We start from the raw sequence: 23,797 nt of genomic DNA, 5'->3' as shown, positions 1-23,797 counted from the left end.
GAGGAGAGAGGAAGTTCTGGTTAAGCTCAACCTTCTATCATTTAGCGTAGTTGTGGTCAGTATATTTTATTTTCATAATACCCAGCTGTATCATGGTCTAGTTAAACAGCAGATTTTCTCTCTCCTTTTTATATTGCACATTTGTTGATAAACAATATTAGGCTATTAATAAAGCCTACATTGTGTTTCAATAGCCTAATTATGGTTAAATAAAATGAAAAACCAATAAAAGTACTACTACATTATACAATAATTTAGATCTATTGGTAGATCTTTGGGTTTTGTCGAATATAAAAGTAGCTTGTGAGCCGAAAATGTGAGGGCCGCCCTGCTCTAGAATGTACTCTTGGTGGGAGGAACAAAGGCCATAACGAAGAAATGGCTGACACAAATCTCACAACGATCAAGGACTGGACTGACACGAAAATTACATTCAGACTTAATTTGGAAATGGACAAATTTGATAAACTTGACAAACTTCAGAACAAAAATTAGTTTTATTTTAATTTAAATTGGCATTGATTTAGTTTGTATATATGTTAAGTTTATGTCTACTTGTGGTATTATTTTGATTTGCACTCTCGTTTTTGTTGTGTTCTGTTCTGTGTTTATCAGTTTATAAAAAATGGAGACAAAAAATGTACTCTTATCCCATATTTAGGTCTATGTAGAAGATTCTCACCTGGATTTCTTTATCTTTTCCAGACTCTTCCAAATTTCCATCCCCAACCAGCTTTAATAAGTGGAATAAATCACCTTGTATCTGGTTCAAAACTCTACAACTAACAGAAGAAAAAGGAGGTTGGTGTTTATTGCGTCTGAAAAATGATTTTATTTAGTTCAAATCAGAGCTTTGCTTTACTGGTGTGACCCAGAATATGAAGCACAATAGAAAAATATTGAGAGTAAGCCGGGTTTCCTGTTCAGGCCTTACAAGCAGATCATAAACGGTTGAGTCATTTTGAGGAAGTAGAAAATCCTTGGATAAAATCTGGGTTTAGGACCTTAAAAAAAAACAATCAAAGCATACAAACTAAATAAAGATTTTATATGATAAAAGTTTTGCACCTAACGGTACAGATTTGAGATGTCAGTGCTCTCCCCAGAATCTTTTAAAGGGATGGTAAATATGCCTCATACGGGGTTACATTTTCCTCCAAGGATGGTTTAATGTACCTTCATTATTTCCAAAGGTACATGCACCCTAAACATACTATTACATGGTAATAAAAAATAAAAGGGTTGATGGTGGATGGGCCTATGCCCATCCACCATCAACCCTTTTTTTCTTTATCGTTGCAGTGTTTGTTTTGGGCCTAGTGCGTAGGCACGTCACTAGAGTGTAATCTCTGATTGGTTGCTGCGACGCACGCGTCTGCAGCAAAAAGGTTGAGCTTTTCCAACTTTTCTGCGTCGGCCGCTCTGGCCGCTCTGGCCGCTTTGGCCGCTTTGGCCGCTCTGGCCGCTTTGGCCCTTCTGGCCGTTCTGGCCGTTCTGGCCGCTTTGGCCGTTCTGGCCGCGCTGAACACGCGTCAAAAGCATCCAATGCGTCCCAACGCTCAGAATGCAGGATTCGCGCCACAAAAACGCTGGACGCCCAAGACGGCACGTCCACGTACACTTTGAATGTAAACTGGACGCTTTGACATCGTAGCTGTTTATTTGAAGTAGTATTTTATTGATGGCGCTACATAAAATATGGGATGAAGTTGGGTTTTAGGGATGGTTTATTCCCCCCCCATGTCAAATTGGGATTTTAGGGATGGCGGGGATGTACGTAGTGAGACCTCTGAATGTATAAAGGTTTTCTGCCAAATTGTAAAAGAAAATCACATGAAAAGCTTGTTGAAAGAACCCCTTGATTTGGAGAGTCAGGACTATAGGTATTTACAAATAAGGAGTCATTATAACCAAGAAATTAAACTAAGCAATGACCACCCTTTGACCGAAATATTTTATTAAAGCTTATAAATAAGAACTTTCAAGGGGAATAATAGCTAAATTATATAAATGTATCCAAGATTTGGACAGACACTAATTACATGAAATAAAAAATGGGAGAGAGGGTTCTTTTATCTTGACTGACGAAAATGGGAAAATATATGTACATCTCAGTAGAGGACCACAAAATCACATGTTTGGAGGGAATTCTGTTTGAAAATGATGTCACTTTTTTCATGACACCATGTCAAAGTGCTCATAATTCATGAGGAAATTCTGACTGTTGGAGAAACTGTGGTAGCCAGTAAGAAAACCATCATGTGTTGTTGTTTTATGGCAGTTGGCATCCGAGTGTTGCATTACCGCCAGACTTTATTCCTTAGTTCTGGGACTGTCCTGAAATTTTGGACTGTGATCAAAGTGCTACAGACTGTTTATGACATAATCACCCCAGCCTTATATGGCCTTGTAAGCTTTCATAACACAATGTAATGTTATGCAGTTAAGTAGCTAAATGTTTCAATGCTATTTAAGCAGTAATGTCACCACGTAAAATAGAATAGGGGTAGAAGTATATAACAATATGATATAATATTCTAAAAATATGCAGCAAAATATAACAAAACTTGCATGTTGCTCAAATAAACAAACTGAACTGAACTAAAACAAAAAGTAATAGAATGTGTTCATGTGACATCATTGTAGAACTCTATAGTTTCAAAGTGAGCTGAGACAGGTCAGAATTCTATGGTTGAATTTGCTGTTTAACTGTCGCAGAGTCATTGACCTGGTTTCTGATTCATATCTCTGTAATTACTGGCCCCTATCCACATGAAACAAAATGAAGTTCAACGTCTTCTCTATTAGCAAAGATAAACATCAAAGATCTTGCACAGTAATCTGTTTGCACAGGTATTATTGAAATACTTTCAAGGGAAACTTACTGAATGGCTCTCGAAAAGTGCTGGATTTGTATTGTAATATTTTTGCTGATGTCAGAGGCCATTGCCTTTGATGTTACAGCCCATGAAGCACAACAAAGATAAACTGAAAAGTATTTTAGTGCAAGTCGATCCACCCCATGTACATAACTCTTTTACTGGGAATAAATCACCTTTGGCCAAGGTTAAGTCGGGGCCATCTGGTCTGCACAGCAAACAATCAGTGCTCACTGCGACAGTTCTTCACTCCAACAGCGCGAGTGGTAAATGAAATATTGTCTTAATAGAATTCATGTCTGTATCAGGTGTAGGTTCAATATACCACAAGGTGGTGTCCAGACCATCAAATAGCTGTTTTGAAAACAAAAGTAGCAGCAACAGTGACGTCAGTGTAAACTAAAGTGTTAAATCTGTTTTTCACCGCTTTACCGTCCGCCCAATGGTCTGCAGTGAGATTTGATTTAATCAGACGCCAGGTCATGCATGTAGGATTTTAAAATGTCATCAAAATGCACCAAATCCAACAAAAAAAACATGTAACTGGACTGCTACTTTGAAGAGTCAGGGCCTTTCAGTTCAGTTTGGAACAGGAAGTCAGTGGACTTATTTTAAAAAGCTGTTTGGCCCAAAGTTGCATGTGCATATGGGAACTAAGGAACATGTTGTACTACTGTTCTAAAAAATACAGAATCTAATATGACAGTATATTTTGCATACGCTAGCCATCTCATTATTGAGTAGAAAAGTGACTAAAATAAAGAAGACCCTGTTTGGGAGATTGGGGTTGTGGGGTTATGTACAAGTTGCCCTTGCTCACGAGCAGAACTCTTGCTTATATAACATTCGCAGGCGAAATCATTTCAATGCAGACAGCAGCAGAAAGTATAATGAGCAGTGTAGGATGTGTTGGTAGTAGACTGTGTGCCAAGAAATAGAGCTGTAACTGGTAACTTATTTAAAGAAAAATAGAAATTCATCAACAACCTACATGGGATAAAAATTCTCCAAGGTCTTGTATTTTGGCTTTTGGTGACTAAAGCCAAGCCAGTTTCTGTCAGTAAAGTGCATAGTAGATTCGTTTCTGGTTCTTATATTGTCTTTATCAAGTAATCTTCACATGTCAATTGCAAAATGTAAGTCACACATAAACATGGTATTGTTAAGTGTTCTATTTACAAAATGTACTTCATTTTGTTGTAAGGAAAATACTTCATTGGCCTATTCATATAAAACGCAAAACCATCTAAGTTGAACTTCGCAGCGCGACCTGAAACGACACAAAGCTTGGACAGATTCTGATGTCTTTGTTAGAGGCCAATCTGGACTCTCTCTGATAAACCCGGAGCAATGCAACCAGGTTTTGAACCAGGAGGTGAGCAGCACATAGACCTTTTCTCCGGCGCACCTTGGAGCGCAGCTGGTGTTCTGCACATTGAAGCGTATTAGCCAAACCTTTCTGTAGACTCCGTCACTCCACATATGAGAACATATGAACTAGGCCTAATTGATTTTGCAGTTGATCTCACAGTTGTTCTCATAATAGTTTTGCATTTGTTCTCAAAATACAATATTACAGCAGATTTATTGTAATAAAATTAACGTTTACTGTTGGTATTTTAAGCAATTCTGGCAATTAATCAAGTGTTTAGTTTTAGTTTAATAGTTAGATTAGTCCATCTGTAATCAGGGTATACACCTTATTCCTCTATCTATTCCCCAAAACTGTTACTTCTCTGTAATGTGTCGGTTCCTAGTAGGGTTCCTTCTGTGATGTCCCAAGACCCTAGTCCGAAGTTACAAGTGTATGTACTGTATGTTGGACAATTTAATGAATTATAAACCTTATAAGTGAAAAGCCAAGTGTAAGTGAGCGTAACTTTTGGTTTTCCCAGGGTTTATTATGCCTGAATGGAGTTTTTGGTCTCCAAGTAATGAACTTCTATAGGTACTGGCTTGAATACCTCTCTGCAGGGAGGACTCAGCTCAAACAAATCAGGCACTGATTTATTATACATTTCATTTCCACATCTTCTAATGCATTGGTGAATTACAATTTGTAAGTAATTCTGTATAATTCCTCTATCAACTATGCATCTCATCCAATTCTTGCATCAGTGTTTCAAACCCTCCTAAACACCTCTAATTGCATGTGTGATTATTTAAAATGTCTTTTGCGACGACATGATTTACAGTCAGATGGCAAAGCAGGAAATGCTAAATTCATGGCCGTGTCTTGCACCAGCTAAGATGCCACCTGCTCAACAGCATGTCCAAGGGGAATCGCTGCAATCTATTACACATTATCTCCAGAGCAGGGCTTGTTTTGTTGGTCCATACTCAGTGGGTGTGTTGGAACCAAGCCCAATGTTTTCCACAACATCCTGTGCTCTTAAACTTAATTAATTAATTAATTAATGCATGTTTTTAGATCAATTTCACTTATGTATGCATTTGTTTATGGGCCAGCACTCAGCAATGGCTCTGTGGTGGTGTTTTCATCCACTAACTCAAATTTAGCCGGTTCTAACACAGATCCATCGTATTCATATCGTTATTTTGTCCTTGCGAAAGACACTTAACCTGTTAATCAGAGGAAATGTATAGGAACAGATTGGGAGCCACACTTCAATCCGCCAACTATATGCGTCATCAAAGGAAGTAGCGTTGCCTCAGGAGAAAGTTCGCAAAGCACCAAATTGTACAGTGACTCGAAACAGTGCTTTATGACACTCATGAAATATTAGGGCCTCTGTGGTTTCTCCATGTTCCCTCCATGTCTGTGTGGGCTCAAAATCAATGTCAAAAGCAGAAAAAGAAAACCACATAAGAAATGAGCATTTTTTTGACATACTTACGTATAATGGGTCAAAAGAAGAGGACATCATTTCCCTATGGGGACAATAAAGTGTACCTTAACCTTAACCCAGACTGTTCTCATACAAAAAACGACATATTTGGTGGTTTGGTTGGATCCCAAAATACATACAGTGCATCTCAACACATTTATGTTACAGCCTTATTCCAAAATGGATTCAATTCATTGTTTGCCTCAGAATTCTACAAACAATAGCATAATAAATAAACATAATGACAATGTGAAAGAATGTTGTTTGAATTCTTTGCAAATGTATTAAAAATGTAAAAAACACATGTACAGTATGTAAGTATTGACAGCCTTTGACTATAATGTGGCACCTATTACAGTCACAATCTTTATAGTAGTATATAGACAGTATAATGTATATAGAGTATATAGACAGTATAATGTATATAGAGTATATAGACAGTATAATGTATATAGAGTATATAGACAGTATAATTTATATAGAGTATATAGACAGTATAATTTATATAGAGTATATAGACAGTATAATATATATAGAGTATATAGACAGTATAATTTATATAGAGTATATAGACAGTATAATGTATATAGAGTATATAGACAGTATAATTTATATAGAGTATATAGACAGTATAATGTATATAGAGTATATAGACAGTATAATATATTTAGAGTATATAGACAGTATAATATATATAGAGTATATAGACAGTATAATTTATATAGAGTATATAGACAGTATAATGTATATAGAGTATATAGACAGTATAATTTATATAGAGTATATAGACAGTATAATTTATATAGAGTATATAGACAGTATAATTTATATAGAGTATATAGACAGTATAATATATATAGAGTATATAGACAGTATAATTTATATAGAGTATATAGACAGTATAATGCTACAAGCTTGGCATACCTATTGTTGGCAGTTTCTTCTATTCTTCTTTGCAGAACCTCTCAAGCTCCACCGGGTTGTAATGGTGAGCATCAGTTCACAGCCATTTTCAGATCTCTCCAGAGAAGTTCAAGTCTGGTCACAGGTGCCTTTCACAAATGCCAGGTGGGCAGTCATGTGGCAGCTGAGATGGTTGTTCTTCATGAAGGTTCTCCTCTCTCCACAAAAAAGCTGGCAGAGTGAGCAAGAGGTTCTTGGTCAAGTCCCTGACTAAGGCCCTTCTCTCAGTTTTGCCCCGGGCGACCAACTCTAGTTTTGGCAGTTCCAAAAAGTTAATTCCTGATGCACTGTAAAATTAATTGTAATATTAATTAATAATTTCTCGTGTCCCAAAACAGCGCCCCTGCCTGTCTTTAAAATTATAAATCAATGGAGATGCCAAAAATTTGACTTGTTTGGAGTTGTTTCAGATTCCAGACTTTCTCAATGTATAATTTGTAGCATAGATTCTGGGGGGAAACCCATTTCAGATGATAAGTGCTACTCATGCTGATCCCAAAAAGGTGGCGTGAAATCCACAACCAAAGCGCTAGTGTTGCATTGTTTATGTCCTGACAGGAAGTGACATCACGGATCACCACTTGCACGCCATCCAAACTATTCCAGCGCGTGTCCCTATCGTACAGTAAAATAGAAAAAATATACTAACTATATTTACAAAGTATAGGAGATAAAGCACAATAAGTGTGATAAAGAAGAGAGAGCGTTTACACCGGGCTGCCAGCTGTACCAGCGCCTTATGAAAGCATATAAATGATTTCAATGCATCCATTTAGAACTATATAATGTAAAAACGTCTAATCTCCAATGATGAAATATATGTTTAGATATACACTGATGTCACCTGCTGGTCTTTATATGCAACTCACACACAAGAAATGCCATTATGAGGAATTACATGATCATAAATAGTACTTAACACCTGAATAAACAGAATACATGAGTAAAGTGATGCATTCTACCATTTTATTGATACAATTAGGAACATAAGGTGGCATCTTGGGATATAAATGTTAAATTTCATCACCGTTGTCTATCATCAGTGTTTTTTGAAACAGGGCATTTGATTGATTTTTATACAGACAAAGACGCATAACAGGCTAAATTATTTTTGAGTCTCTGCCAAATAGCATCGAGTTACCATAAAATGTGTCAAAAAGTTGATTTTTTTTAAAATGGGAAAAGGCTAATTTGTGTTTATTTATTTGTTTATTCATTTTAATTTATTACGGCTCTTTGATCAAAAATGTCACGCTAGTTCTTTATTGTGGATTTCAATATATTATAATATTATCATCAGAGAAGAAGTTTTTTACTGCTCTGAAACTCGTGGTAAGAGTTGTTTTTGACGTCTGTGTTGACTTTGTGTATTTAAGACAAGACCTGCAGGGGCATGTTTTGGCACGCGAAATACAACTCTATTCTGCTTATTTTGGGATCAAACTAAACAACCAAATGTAATTTTGATTTGGTGGATTTGTTCCTCTAACCTTAAGATACTTCATTGATCCCGACTTGGAAATTATGCAACTTGCCAGTAGCCACGCCTAGGAACCCTCCAGGACAATCTTATCTGGAGAACTGTTCCTACTGTGCATGTTTTGTTATCTGCTGCATTCACTCATCACACAATATCCCATTTTGTCATTACAGACAAACAAATTACAGACAGATTGGTAGGAAGGTATGTAAGAATAATTCAGACTGTTTCTCAGCAAAAGCTTCTACTGCAAACCACCAGAAGTATGGGGATTAAAAATAGCCTGATATGTGTGGTGAGTTTTATGCTAATGAGGGACATCAACAAACAGGGCTGACTTTATTGACACTATGGTAATCAACACTCAATTAACTCTCGACTCAAAGGCAGGGGTCACACCCATGAAATTAATCCCCCGTACTCTGAATCGTATGTGTTTATTGTACCCCTTTAATAGATAAGCTGGGGGAGCTGAAAGAGGTCGAGTAAGGGAAATGCAGAGAAGTGGCTGATTTGCATGTTGAATAATTGTTATAGAAAACATCTAATGCGCTTTCAGTTTATTTGCACCACAACGACTTGGCATAATCGGTCACACTTTGTCCTAAAACAAACTATGACAGATAGCACAAGGCATCAGTGGGCTCAGACTTCTAACGACACATGGAATCATAAACTAAGTCTGCAGTATGTGTTATTCTGGGGTAACTGAATACTATGCCAGAAGAGGATAGTTTTTGTTGTGTGTTAAAAAAAAGTGGAAGATTTAAACATATAACAATAAAATAACATACATATAAATGAAAGTGTGAATCATGTTAAAACTACAAAGTATTAAAGGCAATTGCAAGTATTAAAAGTGGAAAAATGAGTTGTATAAGACAGCACAGTGAGGTGTAAGCAGCAAAAGCGTTAGTGCAGTAACATGAATTAAAATATGCAGGTTATTGATCAAAAAAATACAACAAAAAAATAAAAATGTCACTTGAGACAGGGTGCCAATACTGTGTACAAGTAAAATGTTTGGGTTTTTTGGCAAATATAAGACAGCGGTAGACATTATTCCGAAGCCTGCTGCAGCACGTGTGGGAGAAGAAACTTTGTCTAAAGGAGTTCTTCGTGGCGGCACCGGGAGCTGCTCTTGTGGAACCATCTAGTGTTCAGGCACGTGTGTGTTTACAGATCAAGGTTCAAGGTTACTTTATTTGTAACAACAGGTCAATTTAGTTTGACAGCCCATTCATTCACATAATAGCAGAGCGGGTGTTGTATTTCTGTTGTGGGATTTAGTTTAAATAAACTCATTAAGCAAAAGAATCTGTAGGCAACGGCTCCAGTCCCCACCCCAGCTTTTTAAAGTCTTCTAAAAACAGATATTAACCTCAAACTCACGCTATGACTAAACTGAAGACGAATGTTTGAAGCTCCAAAGGTATAGTTTTAGCTGCATAGGAACGTGCGACGTGGGGCTATGACTGAGACCACAACAATCCGTGCAGCTGAGATCACAATCTGCGCTTCAAAATGCAGAACAGGTAACACGCCACAATATTGAACCTTTTTTATGAAACGTGACCAGAGAACAAAGATAAATACTTTAAGAGCGGAGGGTGTGACTGTGGAACCACACAGAGGGACCCAGAAAGAGCATAAGACAAAGAACGAATGACACAAAGGAAACACTTTTTACTGATTGGCAGCTATCGAAAGCAGCCAAAAGGAACAGTTGACTTGCAGTAAGTGGCATGGTCCGCCCGCAGATCATACTGCCACACATCTGTATGAAGTGACAGCAGTACCGAGTGCAAGCCAAAATAACACAGTTAAAAAGGATCATGGGAACACTTGGTTTCTTCTTTCTCTTTATATTGTTTTCAAATATTTGAAATGTCCTGCTGTAAAGTCAAGCTCCAGCACATCATTGTGAGTGGTGAGTGACCAGGCAGGCAGCCAGTACGAGATGGTACTACTGTGTGCACGTATGTTTGACCAGAATACAACTCTTGCCTTGATTGGCAAATTACTGCATGTGTTCAAACAAAAGCTGAGAGTACTGGACCTTCATCTGCTGGAACAATTAATTTAAAATGAATTGTTGATTGTCAGAGTTGCCAAACTTTCAATGGGGAAAAGACCTCACAAATACCTCCAAATCAGGAAGGAATTATTTGACTGAAACTCATGAATTACTTGATTAATCTGAATTCATACATGCGTACTAGAAATTGTAACACAAGATCTGTTCGGAGGATGGTTCTTTTGGATAATGTATACAGTGCTTTAATTAATAAGAGAGACATTTTCACACGAGCCCAGCATTTTATAGCACTTTGATGCAGTATAACTTGATAAGGATGTCTATTTAAGGCTACCTGGGGAATGTGTTTTCATGGGTGAGTCATTATTCCAGTGCCAAACAACGCCTACTGTTGTTTTCATCACAGTCACTGAGTACAGAGAGCTTACATGTTGTTAGAAAACAGACTTTATCCACAATTTGGATTTATTCATACAATTAGATATTCATCTTCAATTAAATATCTCTGGGCATTTTCATTTTGCCTCCAGACTTGGCTTATCATCTTTCTAATTTAAAGCATACTATAATGGACACCCTTTGCGGCACAGTAATGATAATAATGGAAATAGCAAACTAGGATAATGCTTTTTGCGACCCAGTTTGTACATTGTTACCAGTCCTTTAGCGATTTTTTTCTAGCCCGAAGGCTGTTCTAGACAAGACAGCCGCAGCGTGAAATGGAGAGAGCGAGAGCGAGAGCGAGAGCGAGAGAATAGACACGCAACAAATGTTCAAGGGCTGGAATCAAACCTATAGCGCTGCTGTGGAAACCACACAAGTGCAACGTCCCTATCCACTGCACCAGCAGCGAAACACATCAGCCATTTTTCTTAAGAGTTTAAAGTCTTCATTCTGGTTTACGGTTAGGATCAAGTTTTGGGATAATCACATTACCTTGAAGCGTTTGATTTGTATGCGTTGTAATCATTGTTTTGTAAAGTAACGTATTTTGTAGAAAACTGTTAAAATAGACCCTTTGAAACCCTGTGTCATCAGAATTTTCTAAATTCCAGAAAGGAGGTGACTGGAGGAAAAATTAAGTAGATATTAACACACTTTATTATTTAACCTTTGATCAAAATTTCACTAGTCTTAAGTCTTTATAACAGAAAATAAGCAGCAGTTTTGAATTTCAGTGTTTAAATGAAGTTAGTTTGCTTCTTTATTACAAAATGTATTTAAGCTTGATGCTTTTCTAAAGTATGTAATATTGGTAATGTAGGTAAAACTAATAACTATTCAATTAAATGTGTTTTTGTAACGCAAAAATCATCACAACAGCAGTTGCCTTGAGGGGAGACAATGTTCATAGGGACTTGGCAATGTGCCAGCATCCCGTGTCCTCAGACAAATGTCCCGGCATCCCGTGTCCTTAAACCCTCCTTCTCGGCCAGGAAAAATGATCAAACCTGGAGGAGTTCCACAGTGAAGGAGAGCTCCGACTCCCTTGGACGGACAGGCGGACACGAGATAGACAGTGGAGCTGGAGCCACTCAGGAGGAGAACCAGTTCTTCCAGGCAGAACCGTCCATATGTAGTAGAGACCGTTTCTCGAGGGGCTCGAGGAGCATCTGGGTCCATGGGTCATCGATGGGCCTGTCCCACTCCAGGCGGGGAAGTGGGAGAAGAAGAAGGAAAAGCAATGAACACATTGCAAGTGAAATTATATATTAAATATTGTTTGATGGAAAAAGTAGTCAGAAGCAGAGGATAGTGCTCAAGCTGCCACATTTCGCCCAGCATAGTTGCTCCTAGGGCAGCGTAGCTGGGAATCTGTCGTTTTTCATTTCTGTTCCTAACTGGCCTGACCATAAGCGAAGAGACTGTGTTGGCCTCTTTGACATAGACAGAAGCTGATTCTATAACACAGGAGCTTGGTAGTTAAACTCTCTACTCCTACTGTGCTTTTAGAGACTCTTGGGACCACCAGAAGGCCGGCATTTTGAGAGCGAAGACCTCTGTTTGGATGATATGGCACTATAGCATCTTTGAGGTAGGATGGGGCCATGTCATTTATGGCTTTGTAAGTCAGGAGGAGGATTTTAAATTTAATTCTAAACTCAGTGCCAGTGAAGCGACTCGAGCACCGGCGAAATGTGCTCTCTTCTTTTAGTTCCTGTTAGTAATCTTACTGCTGCATTTTGAACCAGTTGAAAGCTTTTTATGGAGTTTTTAGGACACGCTGTGAGCAGGAGTTACAGTAGTCTAATCTAGACGTTACAAATGCATGGATATGTTTTTCAGCACCATTTTTAAGCAAGATATTTCTGATTTTAGCTATCTATTGTCAGGTCAACATCACTGAAAGCGATCAAGATTTTTCCTTAATAAAAAAAATATGTTCTATCTCCTATAAACAAATAATGTGAAATACAATAGAAAATGTTTTTAAACCAGGCTCTAATATCTCGCACATGTATCCAAGTGGTGTTCAATTGCTACAAACACCTTGAGTTTTTGGGGATATTCTGAGGTTAATCCGAGTTTAATCCAAGTGTTCCAAGAGGGATTTAGAATGTTTTTATTTCTGTTGTTTGGTCCATATATATGCACTTTACAAACACTATATGCCTTTGATTATGATTTCTGCATGACCACATTACATCATATTTGTTGTGTTAGTTGATAAAATGGCAGTAAGTAGTTCTTTAATTAAAACAAAACATAGGGGATACACACAGATAGCCTCATACTTCTTGTGTAATGGTCCGAATATTACAAGACACTCAAAACCACTTGGGATTTTTTTAATTTAAAAGTATTTTTGGTCTCACTACTAACACTCATCCGTGCTGGGATGTGACACTTAATTAACTCTGTTCTCATTGCTTTTGCCTGTCTGACCGGTACAGCTGCCTATCTCCTTACACTTAAGATTACCTGAGTGAAGCGTGTCCCCGAGCTTGTCTTAGAAGAATACGCCTTGTCAGCCAACCCCTTTATCAACTAGCCCACTTTCCTTATGTCTTTTGATGTGTGTCATACATGCCGTAATTGATTCCACTCACCGCTGCCATGCTTCAGCCCACAATTTGCACCCCAATATGGCACTCTGAACTTTGGGAACCCAGACAATAATAGGAAAAGCTGTAGGGCCTGTGAAGCGTGGATGATCACCTGGTTTTGCACGTAGAGCTGCCGGCACGAGAGCACAGGCACAGAGCTGCAGTCGGAGCAGAGACAGAAAAAAACACATTTGTAATTAAGTTTGGAGGGGAGGAAGATATTGTTGCTTGGCGCCTCAGACACAATAATTCATTAGATAAAGTCATTTTCCACGCACTTGTGAAGGTGCACCGGTAATTTCCATTATCTTGGGTGGAGAAAAATTTAAATGTATGGTAGAAAAAGGTTCAGTTTTAATGAAATCAAACCATATTGAGTCAATGGAACAGTAATGGAATAGTCTCTGTAAAACAGCTCACAGTGAAAGAGTATGAATGCAAAAGTTCATGTTGTTTTTTTATATTTTTAATCATTTTCAAATGCATTGTCTGTCCAAAATAAAGTCACCACTTGGATTTAACTAAACAAATACAGCAGGTCCGAGCCTCCTCCTGGAGAAGTGCTGCGGCTGATGATCTTTCAGCTTCGACACAATATTTAAACCAACTGATGCAGTGTGTGGTTTCTGATTACTGAAACAACCATGTGGAAAGACAAATCCTGTGGTCATGGAAAAGATGTCAGTGTTTTTGAGAAGGGTCAAATCAAAGCAGAGGAAACATCTAAGGAAAAGCAGAAACTAATATACTACAGATCTGAACCTCAGTGAGAGTGTTTGAGCTAAAGAAGGCTTTGTGCAGTGGTCACTCTTTCACATCATCAAGACAGGATCAACTGGTGAAAAACAATGCCACACTGAATGGAATTAGATATTTTAATATTGCCAAAGCTTATTGAAATCATGCCACAGCGAATGTGTGCTGTTATGAAAGCTAAAGGCGATCCTACGAAATATTAGAGTGTGTGACGCTTTTTTTCTGTGGCGAATAACTTTTGGACAGGCAATGTCAAATTAAATAACAACATTGTGGGAAAGAAATGTAGTACCCATTTAAGGTTTTTAAATGTACTCCTTGCTTACATTGCTAACCATAACAATCACTGCCAAGTCTCTGAAAAGTGCTTTGCTTGTGAGTATAAATCTATCAGCGGGTTATTTGTTGAAGTTGGTGTTTTGTAAGTTAAACACATCACAAATGCGAGCAGCAGAAAGTCATTAGGGCAGGCACACATCAGGTATTTTGGGGGAGAAAGAATAATGCAGTGCCATTGTTAGAAAATGACAGCATTATGGCAAGAGGTGAGGTGTGTGGAGGTGAAATGTAGAACAAGGAAGGTTTGTAAAGCTTGTACATTTCAAAGTAAATATAGCACTGACTGTAAATAATGCATCCTTCTCCCACACTGTCACTGTGACGACTGATCAAAACCCCACCACACCGCTCCTTACAAGAAGGAAAAGGTGTAAGAAAAATCAAAAGAAAACATCAAATGATCTACAGAGTTAAAATAATTTGCCATTGTTCATGTGGATGTAATGCAAACGATAACCCAGGCAACTGGAGCCTGCAGGGGTGCAGAGATACAACAAAGTGTGAACGCATGTTGTCTGAGCTAATAGTGTACAGTCTATAACCCACATGTTGTTCAGTCCTGCCTTGAGGCAAAAATGTCATTTGTCTAATGGTTTCATTGCAGCAGGAGGTCTGGAAGGCTATTTACACAATGATGATGATGAGGATGATAGTCAGGAGAAGGACATACCTTTAGAACTTGCTATGTATACTGTATTTGAATTCAGTGACAAGATCTAACAGCTTCCATAAGCAGCAACTGACTATTATACTTAACTATTATATATATAAAGTACACAGTTGCAATTGGTCTGGTCAGAATACTGTATTTTGAATAAGACAAGAGATTTTTTTATCATAAATCAAAGAAGGAAAAACACATGCACTCACTAAAAGAACTGCATTTTCTATTTTTCCTCATTAATTCTGAGGAGTTTAAAGCCTAAATTGTGTGCTCAAATACCATAATGTTTACCTCTGATTTTAGTAAAGTACGTGTATTTTGAAGACCACCAAATGAAAGAGTAACTGTACCAGAAAACAGTTACTCAAAATTAGTTTTCCAAATACGTATTTTCGCTACATGTATTCAGTTACTTCCCAAACCTGGTAGCAGTAGTAGTAGCAGTAGTGCTCAGTGGTGCTTTTGAACTCACAGTATAGAAGTGCTTTTGAACTCACAATAATACATAATTATACCTTCCACCTTTGCATATATTGCAGATTTATGGTTACCCTGTAAAGTCTGCTATCCCAAATATCCCTTGCAAAAATCGATGTGCTCTATCCTCCAGGCCACCTTGGCGATGAGGACATTTGAAAGAAGCTTGACTCTCAAAAACACTGCACAGCGGCAGTTTAGGACTCAAGGAAGATGTGAAAACACACCAAGACAACACAAAAACTAAAAGATAAAGACCAAAGAATAAAGTCTGGAAAAAAGAGCACCTTGGCCTATAGTGTATATCTGTGTGAATCAAAGACATCTAAGTCTCCTTCTTCCCTTCTTTTCATCCCTTTGTTGGCTCTTCACTGGTGCCGATCTCTGTGGACACACGGTGACTTTACCCGGCATGGTCCCGGGCATGGTGCAGCAGAGGCAGGAGCACTCTTTGAATTCTGTGGGCAACACTCATGGCAACACTGTGGATCTCTGCTGCCACCAAGAGGAGAGCAGTAGATAAGCATGGCATCGATTTAAATTTAGATTAGTGATGTTCTGGGTCATTAGTTTGAACATGTGAGACGACAATGACCTTTTTTGGACATAAAGGTCTTGGGATCGTTCCACACTTAGCACATTTGGAAAGCTCCAAGGCAGGACTCTGCTGACTCTCTATATGTCCTTTAATGTGGTAAAGATAGGGCACGTGTGGTTTATTTTTAAAGGGAGCCAGTCAGCAAGGCAGAGTAATGTGCAACTATTTTTGACTCTGTACAACCTTCACTTTCTGTGAACTTAAGTTAAATTTCACATAGCTTTTACCTGATCCATTTGGGAGGATAAGGGCGGGACTATATATTCAGTGCACTCTAAAACCACTAGATTTGGCTGTTGGGGGACAAGTTTTAGGGTAAAAAGGGATATTTTCATATAGAATAAAATGCAAAGGCAATACAATTATGATAATGATTAATGTTATGAAGGGGGGCATTGTGAAATTTACTTTTCAGGTTTTATGCAATGTAATGTTTTGTTGTAATTATGTTAAAACGCTCCAACATTTACTGACTCACTTTTGGTAGATATTGATTTCAGCTCCTAACTCCCAGGAGAATTGGTATAGGGAAGGCACAATTCCAATTTCAGAGTGTTGGTGGTGGAGAGTTCAAACACATAAATTAAACAGTGTAAAATATGGATGTTTTTTTTCCTATCACTTATTAATGAGTGACAATCATCAACACAATGATGATTTAGTTGGGCTCACATCACTACAATGTACTAAATAAGGGTCTGCACTGAGCTGCCCCAGAGCAGAGGTTAAGCACTAAACTAATTTACTCACCTTGGCCCTGTGCACCATAATGAGCTGGAGAACGTGCCTGCACTTTCCTAAAAAAAAGGTGCCGAACAGACTCTTTTATGGGTACTGCCAGCCATCACAGCAAACAAGGTGTCTTATCCAAATGTTTTAGCCTCAGCAATTTAAAGTGGAACTTCACACACTGCAAAACATATTGGATTAAGCCTGGATTTGCATGTTTAGTCCAAATGTGCATTTTATATATTAGCAAGCAACGTGAAGGTACTGGCAGATGTTTGATTTGTTGTTTACATCTTCAGGTATGCTGTGGTGTCAAGCTAATAAATAGTACAACCCTTTAAATTGAAATATTTTTTTCATTAAACAGATTTGCAAACTAAGTACAGGCAGGTATGAGGCGCAGTGGACGTAACATATTGGGAAATCAAATGTACCTTTTTATCCTAGAATTGCAAAATGGATAATTCCTTTCGTGACATTTCATTTTCTAACTTCACTACTCCACTCTAGATTATAATTATAACTCAGCCATAATGGACTGCTTGTAGGCATTCAGTCTTTCATTGACACTGGCCCTTTTATTCAAATGCTACACTAAGTAAACTTTAAAACAATTACAAAGAGCTTCAGAGCCTCTAAGCCTTTAAGATTCAAAGTGTTGGTCTCTGGGATCAGGGATTTAAGACCCTTATTTCAAAGGGTGACTACAATCCCGGCATGAGAAACAGCTGTGTGCACACAAAAACACCATAATCACAGGTGTGTTGGACTATATGGAACTCTGCAATACAAGTCACTTAAAGCAAATGAAGAAAAACATTGTAAAAGCCTAGCCCGTTATTATTTTTCTTTCCCCATGGCAGATGTGTGTCCCACTTCCCAGGGCTCCAATAAAGTCGTCCAGGCCACAATATGATCTTCACAACAGCTGTGGCTTGAGATAAAACCTTAATCAGAGAAGGGCGCTGGGTAATATCATAACCTAAAGCTACAGTGGCCAAACGGTCGATACAGAGACACACAAGGGCAGCACAATTTAAGTTTGAGATAACCCACCACCAAAGTATTGTGACCCGCAGAATTGTCTGGGTATGATGGAAGGACTTAATGAAAGAGCTGAAGAAGGGACAAAATCAAGATAAACACTTTTATGGGGCTGAGATTTTATGGTATGTTTTTCGAGATAAAGTGAAGCAAGGATGCCTGTCTTTGCCATTGACCCATCAGACCACCACCAATCATTCACTCACACACCACATTCGCACCGGGCAAGGTGGGTGACGTGTCTTGCCGAAGAACACAACAGCAGTGTGCAATTTTGCCACCCGACTGCGACACCTGAACTCCTGAGCGGTTTGGGGATTTACGAAGCTTTGTTATTTCATGAATACTTGATAGAGATTGCAAATGTCATAATAGCTATATAATATTGTTCTTGTGTCAAAACAGAAGCACAGTAGCTTCGTAAAAGTTCAAAAAGGACAACGTTTTTCATGTGAAGTTTTTTTAGTTTTTTTTAAACCATTTGTTATTTGCCGTTAAATGTGACAATATATTTCCTATGTTCTCGTTTAAGGCCATCGGTGTCATGATACTATCTCACGCCTCACATTGAACTAGACTCCCCTGTGGACAGCGCCAGGTTTGCTCTGTCTGCCATTGAGGCGATTACACTGTATAGATTATAGGTTTAAAGATTTGTTGGTCCGCTCCAGTGATCCCAGAATGTTTTCCAATGAAAAGATTTCTGGATGCCAGAGTTGACAGTGATGTGTTGATGGGGGGGCCTGGGTCTGCCATTGCATGTCGTCTTCTTCCCATTTCTTGGAGCCCGAGGCGCTGTTCCCAGGTGGCTATCTCTGTTTCATCTGTGATATTGAGCATATTGACACTGACACTAAATAATCGTTACTCCTTGTTCACTGTGCACCTTTAACTTTGAGTTCTGTCTTCAGTCTTGTTACATAAACTTAGAGAAAACACTTTTTAGCTTAACTAGTGAATTAGTATGCTCATAGCACTGGTCATCCCTTCACACAGAATAAATTTAGCCCACTAAGAAAATGTAAGATTACACCTCTATTTTCTCTTCCCTTTAGAAAATAAAATTGCTTCTTTTGACCAGAGTTGAGGGTAACGTCTTAGCTGGTAACGCATTACTAGTTACTTTTTCAAATCAGTAATGCATTTTTGGTTTGGTCACATCTCCTCATCGCAGGTTTATTTCCCAGCCGCAGAGTAGAGAAAGCGCTGCGGCAACAAACACGTGTTGTGAGCATGCCCATTGTGTAACTAGTGACTGTTTGATTTCACTAGCAAGGACTTACAACCACCAGCTACGATGCAAAGTGTTTATTGGCATAAGAGAAACATGAACAACACAAATGTACAGAAATGGATACCGTTTTGAGGTTTCTGGCGATGAGGGTTGTAGGGTCCCGGGCCTCAATACCCCCATCTAGGAAATACATTTGAATAATTAGAATGATTAAAAGAGGGTGGGAGGGAAGGGTACGAAAATCATGAACTCCGGTGCTTAAAGATCCCATATCATGCTATTTTTCCTGTTTCGTAGTCTATCCTAAGAGCATATTTGATAATAATAATAAGTGTTGTGCAACACCCATAACAAAATAGTTATAAAATATCACCCATATCTTGGACCCCGCTCACAAACCCGGAAATGCAGACGGCTTAGTTTGAGATTCGCCCCCACCCTTGTAAAGAGCAATTTGCCTCCTCCGCCCAACACCGCAACGTAGTTTCAGCAAGAGCGTGCGTCTCCCTCCCCGTGACGTAGTCTAGCATGGAGATGGTGGGGCTGTAAACCGATAATATATTACATCCATGGTGTACACAGAGGCCGAGGCGTGCGCCAGTACACAGCGCATGACACAGAGCATAGGTGTCAAACTCTGGTCCGTGGGCCAAATCTGGCCCGTCAGACGTTTTAATCTGGCCCGCCAAACATTTAAAATATTAAAATATATTTATAATATTTAAAAAAATATATATTTATTTTAAATCGATTCATAGAACCGTAGTTACATCCGTAACCGTTTTTATCGCTAAAACTACACGTCCCACAATGCCGCCGGTGGCCGCCCCTCCCCCACGGGGCTCTGCTGCACTGCTGCGTGCGCTGCTGAGGGAGAAGTGCACTTTTGAGCAGAAGTTTAGTAGTGTGTCAGTTCAGGTGTACAGATAACTACACAGACGTGGAAATGTTAGTTAGTACATTTAAAAGTTTTTTTTAGATCTTGAGAAGTTTATTTTGTTATAAAGTCAAATGTTTGTCTCTGTGTAGAACTCTAGATCAACTCTGAAGTTGTAATGCACATAAACTGAAGCACAGTATTGGTGAAATTACAAACGTTTTGTAATATTTTTTTTATCGATCCAATAATTGCTTCAAAACAGCGTAGGCTATATAAAGCTATTTATTTCTTATATTTTTAATAGTTTTGTGTTTTACGTTATGTTCGGCCCGCGACCCAGCCTAAGCGTCGAAATTCGGCCCGCGGCCCAAATGAGTTTGACACCCCTGACACAGAGGCACATGTCAGCGGCAGCGTTGGAACAAAAGAAGTAGCGTTGGAAGTTAACTGTGCCTAAATAACCACGGTTCCTCTCGAGCGCGGGGGTGGGAAGGTGCGTGTTACAGGTACAGAGTGCTTCCTGTAGGATGGGCTGAAAGAGGGAAACGTGCAGCGTAACTCACACGGGTTGAGTAGCCCCTCGTTCGTCTGCTCATCCAAGAGGAAGGATAGACACTGTTCTCTAGCTAAAGACTGCAGGAATCAATCAAAAAAACACGTTGGGCACATATATGACGTACCAATAGCACTGTAAATGCTCTGAAAAGTCAATTTTGCATGATATGGGACCTTTAAATAGTGTAGCCGTAGAAAGGGCCGAGAAAGGGGTGTGGTTCTGCTCCCGAACTTAAGATAACAAACTTTTATCTTTAATTTAAATAAACTACAGTGCCAAAACAGGTGCGTTCTGTTGTTGTGCGTCGATGCTCTCATCAATCCACTAATTACATTTTAGCAATGTTTTTCATTGCTTGAGGACAGGCAAGCAGGCTACACCTGCATATTGCATGGCATTGTATTGTGTAATGTCACCATAAAAGATAAATAAAGCTCAGTCAAATGCATTGACTGTGCTTGTTTATTTGATATTTCAGTGATTATGTTCAGCAACGCAAGGGATTGTCGGCAAACAATATAGGTTATACAATAATGCTGATTATTGATAATGCAAGAGTACGCTAACAAGTTACTTTTATAACAAAGTAGTGCAGTAACACAATAGGGCAATGTTGCAGGTGCACTCTCAATGTCAAGGCATTCTAGTGAAGACTTAATATGCTCTTTAACTTTTTTAATGTCTGAATGTGTCAGATACGTCTGCCCACTAACTAACTTTGTGATATATTATAGTCTCCCATATGACATCTTTTTTTAAGTAGCCAGACAAAGATGAATGGACAAATGGCCTACTGTAAGCTTAAATAACCCACAGCAAACTTGCATTAGTAAGCAATTTTGACATATGATGAATTACAATTTTCCCTCCTATACCCTTCAGCTGAAATATAATGTTTATGTGCATATTCAAGCATCCAGAAAAATTGTATATTCTTGAAAAATGTTCTCCAAAAGCGAACTCTTAATATAATGTCAGTAATGAAAGATTGTGCCTGCAGATCCAAATCGTGGGTTGGCATCCATGCGCTAACAGCTGGGTCTAGCTCGGTCAGAGGATCTGCTTTAGGGCCCTTCCAACATACTCTCGTGGTATTAACTCCAGCCTTTTTGCCTGAGATCAACCCAGTGACCAGTTCATCATGCACCACGCTGGACATTCATAAAACATGCCTTCCCCAGTTAGCTCTTGGCACGGCCTTAGAAGTAATAAATCACATATTGTATATTTTATGACCTAACTGGCTGGAGTGGTTGTGGGCTAAGACACTTGCCTTCAGATGGTGCTCATATGGTCTGTGCAGAATGTTTAATGATGTATTTAATCCTCCATCACTGACCAACGCGTATCATTACAGCCTTCAAATTATTCTGGAAAATCTACATCAAGACATGGTTTTGTCTCCACATCTTTGGTCCCATTTAAAGAAAGTAGCCATACCCGATACCAGTGCCATTTCTTGCATTAGTGCACACATACATTAAATAATTGAGCAATTTTCTGCTTTATGGCTGCCTTGTTATGGCCTGTAAACGGCCCCCTTGTTGCTGCCTCCATGTATTTCCAATTATTTTATATGTGAGCGAGGGCAAAGGGACAAAAGGGAGAGCAGTGGAGGAGTGAAGGAGACTGTAGCAAGGCAGGACTAAGTAATTCCATGGGCAGCTTACAAGGAAGATAAATAGTGTGACATCTTAATGGCGCCATACAGTTATCCTTTATGAATAAAGTGAGATTGCTTCATAAAAAGAGTCTGGGGTGATTAATGCTGGCACCACATTGGTCCCGGACAGAAATTACCCTCCAGTATTTACAGCTGTTAATGTAGAAATAAGTGGTACATTAAAAAGTGTCTGTTCTGGTAGTTTTCAGAGGGTTGTTTTATCTGAAAATTAGAATTAACATCTTGTAACAATATTAGGTACCTGATGTTCAGGAGACATCAGATCCTCCCGCAGCCCCAGCCCCAAGCCTGGTTAATATTTGAGTTGCACTGAGAAGGGCAAGTTATATGTGAGAATTTTCCAAAGCAATTGGAGAAAAGAAACCTAGGTGAGAATATTAACAAAAACCTAATATTGCAAAATCGCCTTATTTTCTTTGCATGTCGGAATGTTTTTTCCTCATTCCTGCCAAACTCATTCTGACCTGTATTTAGTGTGATGTTTTTTGAACAAATGAGTTCATTTTGTTACCCACCCACATCTTCCCACGCATGGGACATGAAAGCCTAAAGTAGTAAAAAAGTAATGATTTTTTTTTTAATGTACTGTTATTTCTTTATTTAAATCATCTTTATTTTCAATCATATAAACATGATTCTATAATTGACTATGACTGTTTTTTTTAGATTAATTCTGTTAAATTGAAATTGTTGAGGGATCCTGCTGGCCTGCATTTGAGAGATAATGGGCAGGCAGGAATCCGTTTGATATAGTTCATTGATTTCTATTTTCTGCACTATAATATCTACCAGAGAAACAAATTTCAATCAAAACTACATTTACTTTATTGGCTCTGTATTGGTGTGTAATGTAATGTGCCCTGATTGAGTACATGACAAAAATTAAAAATCTTAATTTAATTTTTTTATTTTTCGGTTGCCTTGGTACTGTGTGCTAGCTCAGTGCATCTGCTCCATGATGTGTACAACAAACAAACAAACAAACAAACAAACAAACGGTGTCCTCTCTCAGAAGGAAAACAAGTGTCTGAAGTTCCAGTGCAGTGATCACATGTAAGTAAACACAGAAATGGAAATGCATGATAAAAGTGATTCTCTGAAAGATTCTGCCATTCCCTGTAACATTGTCAGTGATGTGGCATACATTACTGGATAACCTCTGAAGCAGAGAAACCAAAAATATACAGCGTGTCATTTGGAGTGAGTATCTAAATGTGTCTTTTCCTCAAGGACTTAAAGTAATTAAAGTCTGCACTACATCTGATTCTACATCAATTTGCATCTGTAGACATGATGATTTAATGCATGCAAATGTGGTGATGTTGGATTATTCTATGTATGTACTAATTCTTCCTAAATGGACATGCAAAAACACAAATCTTTGATCTTCGACATTTGAACATGAAGACAGGTGCAAGAGCACCTCTGTGTTAAAATTACCTTTTTGTCTGACCAGATAAAAACAGATATGATATGTATGATATTCAGTATAGCAGCACCATCTGCTGTACGACTTCTTCAGAATTGTATCCTAAGTATGAGAAAGTTGGTATCCCCCTAACTCGATTTACAGGTAATGG

General features: G+C 38.5%; 1 long non-coding RNA gene across 1 annotated transcript in view; it reads right to left on the bottom strand.

The window, feature by feature from the left end:
* Positions 1–1,117: 1,117 nt before the first annotated feature.
* LOC140366921 (uncharacterized) overlaps positions 1,118–23,797 on the bottom strand; it is a 262,861-nt gene continuing 240,181 nt past the window's right edge. The window contains exon 2 of the long non-coding RNA XR_011928091.1: positions 1,118–1,213. This is a non-coding gene — a long non-coding RNA (uncharacterized lncRNA). The remainder of the gene's footprint in view (positions 1,214–23,797) is intronic.

The sequence above is a fragment of the Eucyclogobius newberryi genome, unplaced genomic scaffold, assembly GCF_026437365.1.
Source record: "Eucyclogobius newberryi isolate DKJ021-1_F unplaced genomic scaffold, fEucNew1.0.hap1 SCAF_2, whole genome shotgun sequence".
Classification (NCBI taxonomy): domain Eukaryota; kingdom Metazoa; phylum Chordata; class Actinopteri; order Gobiiformes; family Gobiidae; genus Eucyclogobius; species Eucyclogobius newberryi.
The sequence above is the reverse complement of the archived record's forward strand: the minus strand, read 5'-3'. Positions and strand labels throughout refer to the sequence as shown.